At 42.8% G+C, this 18276-nt stretch overlaps 1 long non-coding RNA gene across 2 annotated transcripts; it reads right to left on the bottom strand.

Moving 5' to 3' along the window:
• Positions 1-1849: 1849 nt before the first annotated feature.
• LOC148791107 (uncharacterized) lies at positions 1850-17170 on the bottom strand. 2 transcript variants are annotated; one of them, XR_016077907.1, is made up of 3 exons: positions 16654-17170; positions 15943-16540; positions 1850-2254 (listed from the first exon to the last, which is right to left on the bottom strand). It is a non-coding gene; the product is annotated as an uncharacterized LOC148791107 (long non-coding RNA). The 2 variants fall into 2 exon arrangements; XR_016077906.1 differs by lacking the exon at positions 1850-2254 and having other exon boundaries at positions 15169-16224; positions 16500-16540.
• Between the last annotated feature and the right edge of the window lie 1106 nt (positions 17171-18276).

Here is an 18276-nt window from a genome sequence, read left to right as displayed (position 1 = left end):
TCTGTATTTATTTTGAGACCATGTCATACAATACATATTGGTTTTTAAACCCACTGAAATGCGACTTAAAAGATGGGGGGATCTAGGTTCAATCATTAGATCCTCTTCTATTTTACCTAATCCTAAAATGTCAAGATGAAAAAAAAGAGTATTGAAGCTTTAGAATGCATAATATGCAATTTTTGCATTTAACGCTTTGATACTTTGAACCTTGGTTGGGACAAGAAAAATAGGCACTATTAAATTATTTAAATTCATACAAGTGGATGGTAGGATATATGCATCCTTATTGCTATGGAGTACTATAGCAGGTGAATGACATTATTTACTATTTTGTTTTACACTAAGAACAAATTTTACTCTGGTAAGATCTTCATTACCTGGAATGGCGTATAAGAAAACTATCCGACTTGAAGTCACCATGAATAATATTGACACTGTGAAGAGTCTCCAACATGTCAAGTATATCTATGATGTAATAAATGCATAGGGCTAGCAATTTTGACTCCAACCATTTGACCCACCCATTCTAATGTTGGGTCGTCAAGTGATCCATTAGAGTGTGAGGAAATGGGTCAAAGTGGGGTTGGGTCTACTTATTTAAAACTTTCTCTCCTTCGACAATGCCTTTCTCCTCTATCAATTAAGGTTTTTTCTCCTCTGTTTAGGGCTTGCTGAAATCGCCAGAGGAAGCTTCAAAATCACCGAAAATCACTCTTGTTGCCACCATTCTCTCTCGCTCAAGTCGCTGCCACCAACAACGATATCAATCCATTCTCACTTCCATTACCATCGTCGTTCCTTCTCCCCAATCTCTAAAGCAACAACATTGGTGTGACTTGTTTCAACAGATTGATGTCAGCAATTGAACAGAGGAGAGGATGCCGATGATTGAACAGAGGAGGGGATGTTGATGATTTAACGGGTGGAAGAGAAACAGGGGAGAGCAATCTAAGATAGATGATGCCGGCGATATAATGGATGGAAGAGAAACAGGGGCGAGCAGTCTAATAGTAGATGGTGTCGGCGATTTAATGGATGGAAGAGAAACAAGGGTGAGCAATCTAAGAGTAGATGACGCCGGCGAGTGAGATAGGACGATCTGATCTAGGAGGCACCACTGCATTCAATTTTTTTTTGTTTCTTATCATTTTTGTATATTTTATATGATTATTATTTTTTAGTTTTTTTGATACATCATTTTTAGCTGAAATATATAATGGGCAGATGATTATTATTTTATCATTTATGTGATTATCTTCTGCAATTTTCTTTTATTCTAATCTTTGGTCGAATATATTTTTTGAAAGATTTCATCATTTTATGTGTTTTCGGTAATTTGTTTCTATTTTTACCTGAAACATATAATTTCTAGAAATTTTTATTGTCATTTTCTATGTTGTTATGTAATTATTGTTTTTAGTTGAAATATATAAATTTTTGAATTTTTACTATTTTATTTACTATTCTGTAATTTTTGGTTTTTTAGCTGAAAATATATTTTTTGAAATTTTTTATCACTTATATGTTTTCACTAATTTCTATAAACTTGTGCATTTTATGCAGTATTTTGGCATTTTACTGTAATTTTTTTTTGCATTTTCTTGCATATTTTGTACACTTCAATGCAATTTTTTGTATTTTCTTCAATTTCTATGTTTTTTACAATTTATCTTTCATACTTTTATTTAATTTTTTATTATTTTTAAAATTTTCTATAATTTCTGATGTTTTACATGATATATATATTTGCCATATATTGTGTTTTTATGCATTTTTATTTTTATTTGAAAATTTTATTTTATTTTTGTGTTTGAAGTTCAAATATATAATTGTATGTTTTATGAAGTTAGAATAAAGAAAAGGTAAACAAAAACCTGACTTGAATAATTGCATTAGATAGATAGAGGGTCGAATGGGTGGGTTAGGGTCAAAGTGGGTTGTGACCCTCTGGCCCACTAACATGAGTGACAAAAGGGTTAATGGGTTAATATGGGTGGGTTGGTACTAACCCTCTGGCCGACTACCATGTGAAAGGAGGCTTTTGTATTTGCCACAGTTCAAAAGATAATGATAGTTAAACCTAAATTACATGATTTATGGGTGATTGAGTGTAGCCAAGATCAAATGAACATAGAGATCACAATGAGCTTCAAAATAACAACTTCATCAAGATTGTTGTTAACATATGCTTTGAATGCTTCAGCAAATCCACCTTAACTTGCGCAACCTTTGATCAGGTACTTTTTCCCACCTTGATCGCAACAACGACAAATGCAAATTTGTAATTACCGAAGATAAATATCAAATATGAAAAAGCAAAAGAATATACACATAAATGTGTTTATCATTCTTTAGAGAATTAAACATTCAATTCTATTTACCAAGTATATCAATATCGTTCTAATTTTATGGCAATTCCAATATTATATAGCAAACCAAATAAAAAGTTGCAAGAGAATAAGATAGTAGTATATTCTTTTCAAAGATTTAACCCATATTATTGCTGCCCCTTGACCATGAATATTATGAGGTTTTGCACTATATTTAGCACGAGGCTTTTGAACTTTCGGTTCTGCTGCCACCAATTTAAAAAGGGATTGAGTAATTAGAAAAACCTTAGAAGCACAATATATAGTTTGGGGAATAGCCACAATGTATATATATATATATATATATGATACCGGGGTTGCTTATTCGATGGGAACACTCCGATGCTTAAATTAGTACTCAACGGCGAGCTGGAAGGAAATAAGTTTGCAAGAAGATGAGAAAGCTAGAGAGTGGTGAATATGCAATACCTTGGCCCCTGGGGGGGTTAAAGTCTTTATATACTAACGTTCTAGTAGGTTCGGAGGGGTTGTTCCCAAATCTCTGTAGTGGCGATCTGCTGTCAGATAATGGCTCAGAATGATTGGCTATCCTCATTAGAACTGGGGAGTAGGTGGGCTCATGTGATCGTTGTAGGGTATGATCCCGCCAGGCAGGAGACAACCTCTGGGGCTGGCAGGCACAACGCCGCCAGGTGAGGGACAATGAGTGTAGTAATCGGAATTGGCAAGCACTGTGTCGCCAGACAGAGGACGTGGGTGCAGTTTTCAGGATTGACAGGTACGGTTGTCAGATTTGAAGCTTCTTGCGGGACTCGGGGCTACTTGATAACGAATCCTGTGGCGAGCTACTTTTGTTCGAGCTGCTGGTGGCATGCTGAGGTGATTCTGTCCGAGGTAAGTCGTATCCGAGGTGGCTCATTTTCTTGGGTCTAGGTTACCGTGTACTTGGTCATTTTAGTTCACGGACTGTGATGAACCTAACCCGAAGTACCTTCAGCTCGGGACATTGTTGTACCCGAGCTCATTCTAAGGCGAACTGATACTTGTTGAGTTGTCACCTACGTTGAGTCATGTCCACGTACCGACCTGTTCATGTCGAGTTGTCATTCATGTCGAGTCACGTACACGTGTCACCCGTTAATGAGGTCGGGCCAAATCACCCTTCATCAATTGCCCCCTACTCCCCGAGCTAGGGGTCCTGACCTGGTGCGGGGAGTTCATGATGCGACAAGTGGATTTGGCTCAGAGTTCAGGCTGATGTGGGACGGGTCGCGTGCGATTCACGTGTGAACGTCAGGCAATCTTATAGGCTCTGCGGACGCCAAAAAATGCACTAAATTTATTTCAGTCTCGAGGGTCGTGCATTCAGTTTTCTTAGGAGCCGTTAGATCGCTTCAATCTTGACCGTTGCTTTCCTGGCATAGTGGCTATAAATAGTGACATCTGGGACCCATTTTCCTCCGCCACAAGTTTATCAGTTCTCGTCTTGAGGTCGCACTTGCTTCTTCAGCTCGAGTTTTTTCAGTTCATCATTTCTTCCTAATCAGGTCGTCTATTCTCGGTGAGTCTTCCTTCGCTTCTTTTCTTTTTTAGTTTTATCTCCATGTCATCTTATAGTTCCGATGGCCTTCTTGATGAGGCCGAGGTGGGCTCCTTGGCCCGGGTTGGTAGCCGGGATGGGGCTATTGTGGGTTCGTAGGCAACTCGTGGCCCTTCCAAAGCACAGGCACCTCGGGAGGCCCGAGAGGCCTTGGGTGGTCTGGCATCCACTTCCCACCAAGGTCGGGTGCCAGACAACTTCGGTCCTTCGACCATGACCTTGGACCGACTTCAGGCCCTAGTTCACTAGTACCATCTTTCGAGAGAGTTTTCCTACAGCCTTCCTTATGGTAACTTCCCCTGGGAACACGATCACAACGAGATTGTGATTTTTGAAGAGCAGCTCATGGCTGGTCTTCGCCTTCCGTTGCACCCTTTGATTACCGAGGTCCTAAAGTCCTTTAACATTACCATAGATCAGTTACACCCGAACTCTATTCGTAATGTGGTAGGGACCATATCACTCTTTTACGTGTATTGTCTTTCCCTTGACCTCGATACCTTTTCCACGATCCTGTCCATCAAGAAAAACTCCTCCTGCGTTCTCTCCGAGCATAGGAGAACCTACTACCTATTCCCTTGTCCGGGGTACAAGCTATTGCACGCACTCCCTAACAAGATCTCGGCCTAGAAACGGGGTTACTTCGTAGTTCGTAACCCCGAGAGGTGGCCCTTCCCGACCCAACGGAGGCCGGCAGTCCAGGTTTCCGGTGTTAGGCTGGGCCTGAAGACGAGAGAGACGCTTAAGTCTTGGGCGGAGCTCGGCTTCCTTTGCTCGGACTAACTAACTAAAGATAAGCTCGTGCAGGCTGACTTGAGTCCTGGTAGGTCGTCTTGGGCTTTTACTTTCTTAAGATCTTGATTAGTTCGTGACTAATCTTACCTTTTATTTTTGCAGCTGTCATGCCGGTCAATGCTGAAAATCTTTTGAGGAGCTCCTAGAAGGGGAGAAAGAAGGCCGCGAAGAGACCGTGTCCGGAGGCCGATCATTCACCCGAGGTCTTGATTGTGGAGTCGTCTCCTTAGGCACCTCGGGAGGAGGTCCAGCCTGCTGCTCTTGAGACAACTTCAGCCAAGGTTCAATGTGAGGGACTTCATCCTTAAGAGCTAGGGAGTTCGTTTGTACCTGTGGATGGACCGGAAGGCTATCTTTCAGCTGTGAAGGATTGCATTATTGATCATATTAAAGCTATGCACAAGAGTCGGGACGCTGTCTTTGAAGATGAAGTCTCGAAGTGGGCCGAGCTGTCTCCGGGCACTCTTTTGGGATTAGTCGCCACCCATTGTATGGTGGTGAGCCTTCTGCCTCTCTTTCCCCCCTTTTTTTGATGATCTCGACTTTCTTGTTGGTAGGCTAACTCTACTGGTCGTGCGTTGGCTTGCCAAGCGGCGATCCGTACGAAGGAAGCCATCGATGCTAGGACACAGATGCAGAAGCTCCACCGTGACCTGAATCAGGCTCGGGGCAAGGCGCTCAGGGCTAAGAAGGGGGTTGAGGCCCAGAAGGAGCTGATCCTGACCCAGAAGGGGTAGATTTCATCGTTGAATGAGGAGAAGGCGCGTCTTGAGTGGGAGATTGTGGACCTCGAGGTATCTATCCCGCAGGAGAGGGACAAGGCCATTGAGAGCTTCAAGGAGTCCACGGAATTCGAGGCCTTGTAGGTTGAATACGGATCAAACTCCTACCACGCACGGTTCAAGCTGTGTCCTTACTTGGTTCGTCAGAAGTTCCCCAACCTTGACCTTGGTGGGTTCATGATGACGGGCTTGGACCCCGAGGTGGCCAAGGCTGCGGATGCAGAGCCCGACTCTTCGGGGGAGGATGGTGATACTGAGGTCGAGGCGGTGGACCCTTCTGAGTGATGGCTCCTTGGTTTCTTTCTTTCTGAACTGTGAAGTACTGTTCCGAGCCTTTGAGCTCAGGTGAAAATTCTTGTATCTGAACTTCCTTTTATCAATGAAAGTTTCTCTTTGAGTATTTTTGAGCGTAAAAATACTTCCAAGTGTGAGTGAACTCCGAGCTAGGCGATCTAACGTATAGATTACCTGAACTGTCGAGCTACCAAGCGGACAATGAGTAAGGATAACCATAAGTGAAGTCACTTCGGGCTGTGCGGGTTACCCCGGGCTACCAAGCCGAGTAAAAGTAATGGGTGGAACAGACATTGTAGGGTTCATACCCGAGCTGTCTTTCTTTTTAGAGGTAACCAAGTTTTACGTAGCGCATAGGTCCTTGTTAGTTCGGCATTTTGCGGCCCTTAGGTTTAGAGAGGGACCCGTAGTCTGCTCCTAAATTTCACTTAGGCCGCGGTGGCAACTGGAGTCTTCTTGTGGCCCTTAGGCTTAGGGAGGGACCCGTAGTCCACTCCTGGATTTCACCCAGACCGAGGTGCAAACTGAGGTCTTCTTGTGGCCCTTAGGCTTCTGTGAGCGACTTGGGGTCCACTCCTAAATTTTGCCCATGCCATAGAGGCGACTGGGACTTAGGCGCCCATGCCGAAGAGGCGACTGAAACTTGGGTGCCCATGCCGAAGAGGCGGCTGGGACTTGTATGGTGACGAGTTCGTCAATCCTTGGGCTTTGGGAGCAGCTCGTCCACTCCTAGGCTTTCTAGGAGCGACTCTTAGTTCGTCTCTGGGTCCATCGGTCACAGGTAGTATTGCCTTAGATTACTGATGTTCGAAGCCCGAGGTACTTGCTTCCTTTTCGATATTTCGAGCTTGTACGTACCTTCTCCGAGCACTCATTTTACTCGGTAGGGACCTTCCTAGTTCGGTCTGAGCTTACCTACGCCGGGCTGAGGCACCATTATTTTTCGAAGGACTAGGTCGCCGACATGGAAGTGCCGCTTCCTGACCCGATTGTTATAGTACCGAGCTACTCTTTGCTGGTAAGTTGCAGTCCAGATGTACGCGAGGTCCCGTACCTCTTCTATCAGGTCAAGGTTGGTGCGGAGCTCACCGTCATTTGCTTCTCTGTCGTATGTTTCCAAGCGTAGAGTAGGTACCTCGATTTCGAATGGGATCACTGCCTTCGTGCCGTAGGTAAGGTTAAATGGGGTTTCACCTATGGCGGTTTTGACGGTAGCTTGATAGGCCCATAGTATGCTAGGAAGTTTGTTCACCCATAGTCCTTTAGCTCGGGCCAAGCAGGCTTTCAGTCCGCGGAGTATGGCTCTATTTGTGACTTCTGTTTGCCTGTTTGCTTGGGGGTGTGCCACCGAAGTAAAGTTATGTTGTATCCCCATCTCGGCACACCAGTCTTGAAACTTGATATATTCGAACAGCTTGTCATTGTCGGAGATGAGAACTCGGGGTAGTCCGAAACGACATACTATGTTCTTCTAGAAGAAGTTTTGCACCGTTCTAGTTGTGATTGTCGCTAGGGGTTATGCCTCTACCCATTTGGTAAAGTATTCCACTGCTACTACTAGGAGCCTCCTCTATCCTGTCACTGGTGGGAATGGTCCAAGAATGTTTGTTCCCCATTATGCGAAGGGCCATGGGATAGTGAGGTACTTTAGGTCGGCAGCGGGTTGATGATGGATGTTGGCGTGCCTCTGGCATTTATCACATTTCTTGACAAGCTCGAGTGCGTCTACTTTCATTGTGGGCCAGTAATATCCTTGCCGTAATGCTTTTTGGGTGAGGGCCCTGCCCCCCAAGTGTATGCCGCACAACCCTTCATGAGTGCTGCGAACGAGCTCGACCTCTGAGGGTCGTAAGCAGCGCAAGTAGGGGAGCGTGTAGGATCTTCGGTATAGTCATCCGTCTATTACGACGTACTTGGTTGCCTGTCTTTCTACCCTTCTAGTTGCATTGCGATCTACAAGGAGGGTCCCGTGCAGCAGGTAGCTCGCGAGTGGGTCAATCCAGCTTGGCTTTGCTTGCACGACAGGAGCTACCTCCTCTGCCCCCCAAGGATGCTAGGCCAAGGCAAGTTCTCTATAAACACGGTCCTCATGGAGTTGTTGCTTGTGCTGTCTAACCGGGATAATGCGTCGACCTCGCATTCTCAGATCTTGGAATTTGTTTGATGGAGTATGATTGGAAGCCGCGTAGAGCTTCCCTATCCTTGGTCAGATAGGTGGCCATGGTGGGGTCGCGAGCTTCGTAATCGCCGGTTACCTGGTTGACCACGAGTTGCGAGTCGCTGCAGATGACGAGGTGCTTCGCTTGCTAGCATGAGCCTGGCTATCAGTTCTTCGTACTCTGCCTCGTTATTGGATGTTGCAAACTCAAACCGGAGTGCGTACTCTAGCTTTGTTCTGCCCAACCCGTATAGGATTACTTTGGCTCCTCTTCTTTGTTGGTTCGACGAACCGTCTACGTGAAGGATTCATGGCTCTTCGTCCCAGGTTGGATTTGTTTTGATCGAGATTGGTTTCGTGCTGGTTAAGGCTTCCCCTACGTACTCGATCATCGATTCAGAGGTTGTAGTGCTAAAGGTGCATTCTTCCACGAAGTCGGCCAAGGCTTGAGCCTTGATTGTTGTTCAGGACTCGCACCTGATGCTGTACTCGCTGAGTTCTATAGCCCACTTCGTCAACCTTCTGGATACCTCAGGCTTGAGCAGGACCTGCCTCAGGGGTTGGTTGGTAAGAACGATGACCGTGTGGCTTGAAAGTATGGACGAAGCTTTCGAGCCGCCGTGATCAGTGCATACAACAACTTCTCGATTTCTGGGTCCCTAGTTTCGGCTCCCTGCAAAACTTTGCTCACGTAGTAGATGGGTCATTGGACCCGATCTACTTCCTTTATCTGTACCGAGCTGACCGCCTCGTCGCTCGCAGAGAGGTACAATTTTAAAACATCACCTTCCTCGGGTCGGGTTAAAACCGGGATGCTGGTCAAGTATTTCTTCAGTTCGTCGAAGGTGAACTGGCACTCTTCGGTCCATTAAAAGTCTTTGCTTTTCTTAATTGCCTTGGAGAAGGGTAGGCAATGATCTGCCGACTTGGTCATGAAGCGGCTCAGGGCCGCCATGCAGCCATTCAACCTCTAAACTTCTTTCAGCTTGTGAGGGGGCTTCATGTCCAAGATAGCCTTTATCTTTTTAGGGTTAGCTTCGATGCCACGTTGGCTAACTCTGTAACCCAGGAATTTTCCCGAGGTGACACCAAAGACACACTTGTTAGGAATTAGTTTCATATTATACTTGCGTAGGATTTCAAATACACATTGCAAGTCACTTATTAAACAATCCAAAAATTGGATTTTGGTGACCATGTCGTCTACATAACATTCAACTTTGTCGCCAATCAATGGCTCAAAAATTTGATTCACAAGTCTTTGGTAGGTTGCCCCGGTGTTTTTTAGTCCGAAGGGCATGACTTATAGCAATACAGGCCTAGTTCGATAATGAAAGTCGTTTTTTCTTCATCGGTAGGGTCCATCCTGATTTGCTTTTAGCCCGAGTATGCATCCAGGAAATTCAACAACTCATGCCCTGAGGTCGCATCCACTAGACGGTCAATCTTGGGGAGCGGAAAATAGTCCTTTGGGCAAGCCCGATTCAGGTCGGTATAATCGACACACATGCACCATTTACCATTGGCCTTTTTTACCAAAACGGGGTTAGCCACCCAGCTCGGGTAATGGACCTCCCTGATGAAGTCGGCTGCAAGAAGTTTCCCGACCTCCTCATCGACTATCTTCCAGCGTTTTGGGGCGAGGTTGCGTTTCTTTTGTCTAATGGGCCCGACTAGGGGATCAGTGTTTAACTTGTGAGTTATTATTCTTGAGTTCATACCGGGCATTTCTGCCGCGGATCATGCAAATACGTCTAAATTTTTGAGTAGGAAACTTACCAGTTGAGTTCGAAGAGGTTCTCTGACCGCTCCCCCAATCTGTAGCGTCCTGATTGGGTCATCTTCTGAAGTCGGGATGAGAGTCGTTTCCTTGGTCGGTGAAGCTCGCTCTTCAGGATACTCTACAGGCCGTTCGAGCTCAACGCTTTCTACTAGCTTGGCCTTCCCCTTGAGGGCTGTGACGTAACACTTTCGAGACTCGAGCTCGTCGCCCCGGGCTACACCGATCCCAAAGTCCATGTGGAACTTCACCGTCAGGTAGTAGGTTGTTATCACCGCACGAAGTGCGTGGGTGATGGGTCGTCCTATGATAGCATTGTATGGGGAAGGTGTCGCAACCACTAGGAAGGCGTGCTCAAACCTCGCAATGTTGGGCCACGTTCCGATTTCCATAGGCAACGAGATCCGGCCTCGGGGCCTTCTTCTCCTCTAAAGCCCACTAGAGGGGTACTCATGGGTTGGAGCTCGCTTTCCCCAAGCTATAGCTTGTCGAAGGTGTTCCTGAACAGGATATCGGCCGAGCTTCTTGAATCCACCAAGATGCGTCTAACTTCGAAGTCGCTGATCTTCATCCTGATGACTAGCGCATCATCGTGGGGGTATTGGACTCCTCGTGCATCATCCTTGGTGAAAGATATGGGGTCCGCGGGTCGTGGGCGCTTCGGCGGATTCTGCTCTTCGCACTCCAGTTCGCGGACCGAGGTCTTACCAGCTGCCGAGGTGCAGCCTGCGACAATGGATCAGTCGGTGATCGTGTTGATTACTCTGCGGACAAGCCTCTCTTCGGGCGGTGGTCTCTGCTCATTCTGCCTATTACTAGACTCGGGAGCATCTCTCCTCTGCTCCCCTTGCCGATCTACTTGACTTTTATTACTTTTACAGCTCTCGGTACTGTGACTGTGATCTTTATGGAAGTGACAATACAAATTCTTATTTCTAGTGGCGGGGTCCCCCTTCATCCAGGGTGGCCACCTTACAAATGGAGCGTCTTTAATCATCATCAAGATCTCCCCTCGCCTCGCGTTGAGGGGTGTGTAGCTCATCCTTTCCTCTGGAGGAGCTCGAGGGTGCCACCCCGACCTAGTGTCTCCCCTGGTCGGGGTTTGCTCTTTTTCCTCTTACCGCTTCCGTGGTGCGTCTTGTCATCGTCTCTCCTCTTTTCTGTCGGGGCCCCGACCTTTTGGTTCATTTTCTCCTCAGTCTCGATGAAATGGTCGACGAGCTTGAGGAAAGCGGTGATGTCCTTGGGCTTGTTCATCGCTACGTGCCACTTGAACTCTTGGTGAGTGACTCCTCTCTTTGTTGTAGTGAGTCTTACCGCGGGGTCCAAGTTTGGGATCAAAAGGCAGGTGTCATTGACTATGCTGAGAAGGCTCCCCTGCGATGGACTCTCCCTCTTTCTGGACTATGCTGAGAAGGCTCTCTTGTGACCTCAAGCACTTTTTGCTAGTATCGAAGTGCGAAGTGAATGCTTGTACAAACTGCCCCCAGCTTTGGATTGCCCCGGATGGGAGGTTTCTATACCACATGTGTGCCACTCCTCTAAAGGTCGTGGAGAAGGCAACGCACATGCAGGCTTCACTGGCCCCAATGAGGTGCATCTGGGACTGGAAGGAGTCCACATGGTCACTCGGGTCAAACGACTCGTCGTACTTGTCTAGAGGAGGTACCTTGAAGTCTTTTGGCATGGGTGCTGCCGGGAGATCAGGGGAGAGCGAAGATGATACTGAGAGAAGAGGGGTGGTCCTCGTGACTCCCGGGCTTGTTCCCGTCTTACCTTTGGGTTACTCAGGTTGACTAGGCTCCACGAGCTGTTCAAGGATTATCGCGCAGCGAGCCTTGGGACGTCGCCTTCGCTGCTTCCTGGTGGAATCTGCATTGGTGCTGCTTGCTTCGGTGCTATCAGGTCGGGTCTTAGTTTGGTGCGAATCAGACTGGTACTGACTTTTTTGGACTGAAAGGTCTTGTTTAGAGTTCGCGGCTAGGACTTCGAATTGGTTACCTGCCAATGAGGCTTCTGGTTGCACGCGCAGTGACGGACTGACCTTGGTGGGGCGAGTGCTTTCTGATCTGCCTTGTAGCCGCGAGGTGATGGGAGCCACTGGCTCCCTCCTGCTACGGGATGAGGCTAGGGAGGTTTCTCCTTGGTGAGGATGGTTGTTTTGGCGGCGGTTGAGCGACTGTTGGTTCTGCGGCGTTGTTGGACACCACGGCTGGGCTGGTTGTCGGCTTTGTTGCAGCGTTGGGAACTGCTGCTGATAGAAACAGAACAAAACTTGTTGTTGATAGTGTTAAAGCTGTTGGACTTGCTGCATCTGGGCCTGGATGGCCTACACGCACTGCACTAGGTCACCTAGCTGGTTTTGCCCCACGGTAGGAGGAACCATGGGGGGTTCAGTGAAGGTGGTGTTCACCGCATGAGGGAACGAGGTGTTCACCGCCTCGGTGACCTGGGGTAGGTCCAGCGTGGGGACCCCGAAGGTGTTGAGGGGTACAGTGAACTGTCCAATACGCACGACGGGGGCCTGAAGATGCCCCCCAGAAGTGTTAGCTCCGTTGTTCTACCCGGCATTGCTAGAAGAGAAATGAAACAATTTCCCATAGACGACGCCAATTGATGATGCACAATCCGGCCACTCCTAGCTGGAAGTGACTGAGCTTCTAGCTGGCATCGGGCAAGGGATACCTGTGTGAAGAGAAATGAAGGAACCCGGGGTTGCTCACCCGACGGGAACACTTCGATGCTTAAGTTAGTACTTAGCGGCGAGTTGGAAGGAAATAAGTTTGCAAGATGATGAGAAAGCTAGGGAGTAGTGAATATGCAATACCTTGGCCCTTGGGGGGGGGGTTAAAGTCTTTATATACTAATGTTCTGGTAGGTTCGAAGGGGCTGCTCCCAAATCTCTGCAGTGGCGATCTGCTGTTAGATAACGGCTCGGAATGATTGGCTATCCTCGTCAGAACTGGGGAGTAGGTGGGCTCTTGTGACCGTTGTAGGGTACGGTCCGCCAGGCAGGAGAAATCACCGGGGCTGGCAGGCACGACGCCGCCAGGTGAGGGACAATGAGTGCAGTTCTCAGAATTGGCAGGCACTGCACCGCCAGACAAAGGACGTGGGTGCAACTTTCAGGATTGATAGGTACGGTTGTTAGATAGGAAGCATCTTGCGGGACTCGGGGCTACTTGATAACGAATCCTGTGGCGAGCTACTTGTGTTCGAGCTGCTGGTGGCATGCCGAGGTGATTCTGCTCGAGGTAAGTTGTATCCGAGGTGGCTCATTTGCTTGGGTCTAGGATACCGTGTACTTGGTCGTTTTAGTTCACGAACTGCGATGGACCCAACCCGAAGTACCTTCAGCTCGGGACATTGTTGTACCCGAGCTCATTCTGAGGTGAACTGATACTTGCTGAGCTGTCAACTGCGTTGAGTCACGTCAACGTGCCGACCTGCTCATGTCAAGTTGTCATTTATGTCGAGTCACGTACACGTGTCACCCGTTTATGAGGTCGGGCCAAATCACCCTTCATCAATATATATGTGTGTGTGTGTGTGTGCATTGCACGTTGAAATTTTAAATTGCAATGGCAATTATTATTATTATTATTATTATTATCATTATTATTATTATTATAAGCAACAATGTCCAAATGTTTTCGACAAAATTGTATACTTTTCTTTTTTGTGTTCTATCTTTTTTGAATATTTATTATTCAATTATGTTACCACCGTGAGTTTATTTGAAAAGTTTGATCATTGACCCACCATCTAGATAGGAAAATAGACTTGCTTTTAGATCAATTTTAAATTATAAATTTCATTATCATACTTGATTTTTATTTGATATAATTAATATATAATATTAGATACGTGTCCAATTTTTTTATAATTTTTATATTTTTTTAAATTTATTATTTTACTATAACATCGTTAGTTAATCCATTTGACCCAAACCACTAGCCCACCACCCAAACTATTTATTATTGCATTTCCATCATTGATAAAATTATGTATAATACTTATTCTTGTTCAATATAATGAATGTATAATATTATACATGGACCCAATATTTTATTTTATTTATAAATATATAACATCAAATATGTGCCCAAATTGTTCTCTAATTTTTTCTTTATTTTTGTGTTATTTTTGTTTTTTATTTGAAAATTTTTATTATTTGACTATGACATCATTTTATTTAATTTCAAGGTTTATTTTAAATTTGTAATTGTATTTTCATCATTAATAAAAATATTTCTTACATTTCATACTTAATTTTATTTAGTATAATGAATATACAATATTAGAGATATGCTCAATTCCTTTTTTGTATTTTTATATATTACTTATTTTGATTTTTTTTATTATTTGATTATGACATTATTGGTTAACCCATTTGACCCAAATGGTTGAATTTCTTACCCACCACCAAGAGGGAAGAAAATGGTTTTATCTTCAAGTTGTTTTTTAAAGTATTTATTTTATACTATTAAAATCAATGTTGTGAATTTAATGATGAAAAAAACATATCTTGAATGCAAGATTTAATGAGAGAATACATACCTTAGATATGAGACTTAATGAGAGAGAATTGGAAAATAATTTTATTTGAAATTGGTTTTAAATTTTATATTCAATTTCCATCATTAATAAAAGTATTTCTTATTTATCATACTTATTCTTGTCTAATATGATGAATATATGATATTAAAGATGCTCCCAAAGTTTTCTTTATTTTCTATATTTTTTGCATTCTATAAAGTTTTTAATTCTTTTATTATTTAATTGTGGCAACAATGCAACATGGGTTGGCCTATTTGACCCAAAATTGTTAAATTTCTTACCACGACATAAAAAGCTTTTCGAAGTCAATTCCAAAAGAACAAGTTTTATGTTATTATAATTGTTTATGTATGGATTTAATTAGTGGAATTTAGTAATTAAAAGAAACAAAAATGCCTTAAATATATGGTTAAATGAGGGTGAATGAGAGTTAATACCTTAAATGGAATTTAACGATAGAGAATTGAATGCAATGAATAACAATATTCAAATTACATTTTTTGCCCTCATAATAGATAGGGACCCTATTTCAAAAAAGGGGGAATTTTAGTCCAAAAAAATTCAGAAATCTTAAGACTCTATTCACACTTTTTATAGTATACATATATATATACATATATACATAGAGAGAGAGCACAAAAAAAGTACATCCATGATACACATAAATGGACACTTTTCTTTTCTTTTATTTTTGGAGCCTACATTGGACTCTATCACAAGACATCAGAATTGCAAATGCTAACACATCAATCCATTGAACCATGAGCTAAAACAAATGGATGAACAATTTATGTCATCAATATCAAAGTTAAAAAAAGGCTTATAACAAGTCTTTGCAAGTTGCCATACGAATTCCAGTTCCCTCAAACATTTTATTGGAGTTATTATTTGACTCCCAATTTGGACAAATAAGCATGACAAGGTAATTAGCAAGAAACAAGTTCAATTCCAAAATAGCTGATATAACATCATGCTGGCATGGATACGACAAACACATACATCAAAGAACAAATCAAATCCAAACTATGAAATATATGCATATTGTATTTTGAGCTATAACAGAATCTGAATGCATAAAAAATCAGAGGGAATGAGGAATTCAAGAGGCAAGGACAGAATCCTAAAAATTGTTTTTTTTTTAATAAAGTTATCTTTTGTATTGGCATCTATAAAAAAAATTCAAAATGTGCCTTAGGTTTGCACCTAGTAACATTAATTTTAATTAAATAGTTATGGGCAATAGATACTTCAAACTGGCATTTAGACCCCATAGTCATCATTATAATCGCATTTGAACCATAGTATTTGAAGACATTGGAGGAAACAATGAAAGAGAAAAGTGTGCATTCTTATTATGGTATAACTGGAAAAATAGAAATAAAAAATCCTTTAATAATGCGTCACCCCCTATTCAAGTGGTGAATGAAAGAGTTCTATCGGCCTTTTCTGAATACTATGAAACTAATTTGAAAACTAATGGGGTGGAATCCCATAAATCATGCAAATATGTTGTGTGGTAAACTCCAAAAATTGGTACTATCAAAATTAACTTCGATGTGTCCCGGCTAAATAATAGGTTGTGCTCAATCGCAGCCATAGCTAGGAACTTCATAGGTGAAGTGGTAGATTACAATGCTTACCACTTAGGTTCTACGACAATCAACTTGGCGGAAGCTTGGGCCACGTGGGAGGCCCACAACTTGGCAATGAATTTCCCAAACCATTCCATCATCATTGAAGGCGATTCCTTGATCGTGATTTCTTGTCTGAAACGACTCATCGACCCCCCCTGGAACCTTCAGAATATCATTGAAGAGTGTTCGGATTTGAAGAATCGAGCAAGTGAAGACTTGGTCTACAATCATGTCTATCGTGAAGCTAATCAAGCAGCAGATTGGCTCGTCAATCAAGCCTTTTCATCCCTACAGGGTACAGTAAGTCTCAATCTTAGTGATATTCCTTAAAATTTAGCTTGTATATGTAAATCTGTTTTTTGGGGACGCGCTACTCCCCGCCTTATTGTAGCCCCTCTTGGTTTCTATAAAAAAAAAAACTATTTGAAAACGTAGATGTTATATTAAGATATGTGGATGAATAAATTGAAGTAAAAAATGCATATACACTTAAAAGATAAGAAAATAGGAGATATAGAAAAGTACTAATTGCCTTCTGCTTGAACCTCAAAATCTAGCATTACCTCATCAGCCCACCCATCATCGAAAACTCGAGATACAACAACTAAACACAACCAAATCACACCAAACAACCCACATATCAAGGGACTGACAACGAATTTCTCGACTAGAACTTGACATTGGAATTGAATAATAAGCTGAATTCCCATAGCATACCTAACCCTGACCTCAGAGTAATATTCCTTTGGACTCAAGCCTCTGGAAGTGGAACCAAAGTCGTTGGGCACAGAGAGCTTCATTTCTTCATAATTTGGTTCTTCCTTCTTGATAACAGTCTTATGGATAGGGTGATATTCAGATAGGATTAGTGATTTCCAAAACTGGAATTGTTGAGTGTGTGGGGTTAGACAATACAAGGGTTGAGACTGAGTCAAGGATTCAACTTTGATAGTCGTCTGATGTTGGAATTTATGGTGAAGGTTAGCAACTATGTTCAAGTGGTACTTTACTAAAGAAAAGGTCGAGATAAGGAAGAAAAAGCAAAAATGAAAGGGAGAGCCGAAGTCGTTGTTAGATGTCATCCGGTGGTCATTCTGGTATTGGGTAGTCATTCAATATTCACAATAGTGAGAGTTCAAATGCAATAGAGAGAGAGAAGTGTGAAGAGAATGATAAAAAGGGAGGAGGAGGAGGAGGAGGAGGGAAATTTCCCTGATTCGCGCCTTTCATATAGTGGCAGTTTTAAAAATAATACTAAAGAATAAATAATATGTACTAAGTGCAAGGTTAGTATTTTAATCAATTTTGTTTGACACCCATCATTTATATCGTAAATAATAACCCAATTTATGGATTAATCTAATCAATTGGAATGCGTTTTTTTTTTCTTTTTCTTTAAGCGGAGGTAACTACAGCCTACCACTAACCCTTTTTGAGTGTGGAGGTAACTATCATTTGAAGCTCGTACCTTTTACATTTTTTAGATTAGGTAGACACATGCCTGAAAAAGAATGCTTCTATTTGAGGGTGGAAATAATCATTCTTCTGATAAGATCATATTTGGTTTTGAATACCAATGAATCAAACATGGGCCTACCTATCCTCCCTTTGTAGTCCTATCCCAAATAAGAAAGTCTTTTTCATGTTCCCATCAATACCCCATGCACATAGCGAGATGCACAATGTGGTGTAACCATGTCAAATTAAATTGTTTAGATGTGGTGTGACCAAATCATTTTTGTGTCAAAAGTCAAATCATTTTTATGATGTTTCACATGAGCTCATAACATCATAACAAGAAGTAAAATCAATGAGCAAAATAAAATATAAATTATTAAATCTAATAATTACTATTTATTATCATATTTAATAATTATTGTAAGGAAAACACGTAAAATAATCATTCAATTTATGGTGGACTATCCATTTTGTCTACCTTATTGAACACTAAAAGCCTTATTTATTGGAATCTATGCCAAATGAGTATAATAGAGTGAGGGATAGGATTGCAAATATCTTTCTTTTTATGGTTGGTATGCAATATTTTTGCACTCTCTAACTCTAAGGCTATGTTTGGTTTGAAAGAAAAAGTAGGGAAAGGTAGGGAAACCTTTACAAACCTTGTATATGTTTTCCTACATTTCCCTTCCTTTCCCTACGTTTTCCTTCAAACCAAACATAACTTAATGTTAGAACTCAAAAGACTGCTTTTCATTTCAATCTAAACCAACCTCTCGAGTTTCTATGGGAAGACTTCGTTAAGAATTTGCCAATAAAGTAATAACTTGGGTAAAACCTTTCTTGGTTTGATGTTGCCTTTGTAATGGTTATAGGCTTTCT

The sequence above is a fragment of the Nelumbo nucifera genome, chromosome 6, assembly GCF_055504915.1.
Source record: "Nelumbo nucifera cultivar China Antique chromosome 6, China Antique-T2T, whole genome shotgun sequence".
In the NCBI taxonomy this organism is placed as follows: Eukaryota; Viridiplantae; Streptophyta; class Magnoliopsida; order Proteales; family Nelumbonaceae; genus Nelumbo; species Nelumbo nucifera.
Note: the sequence above shows the minus strand (reverse complement) of the source record. Positions and strands in the feature narration are given on the sequence as shown.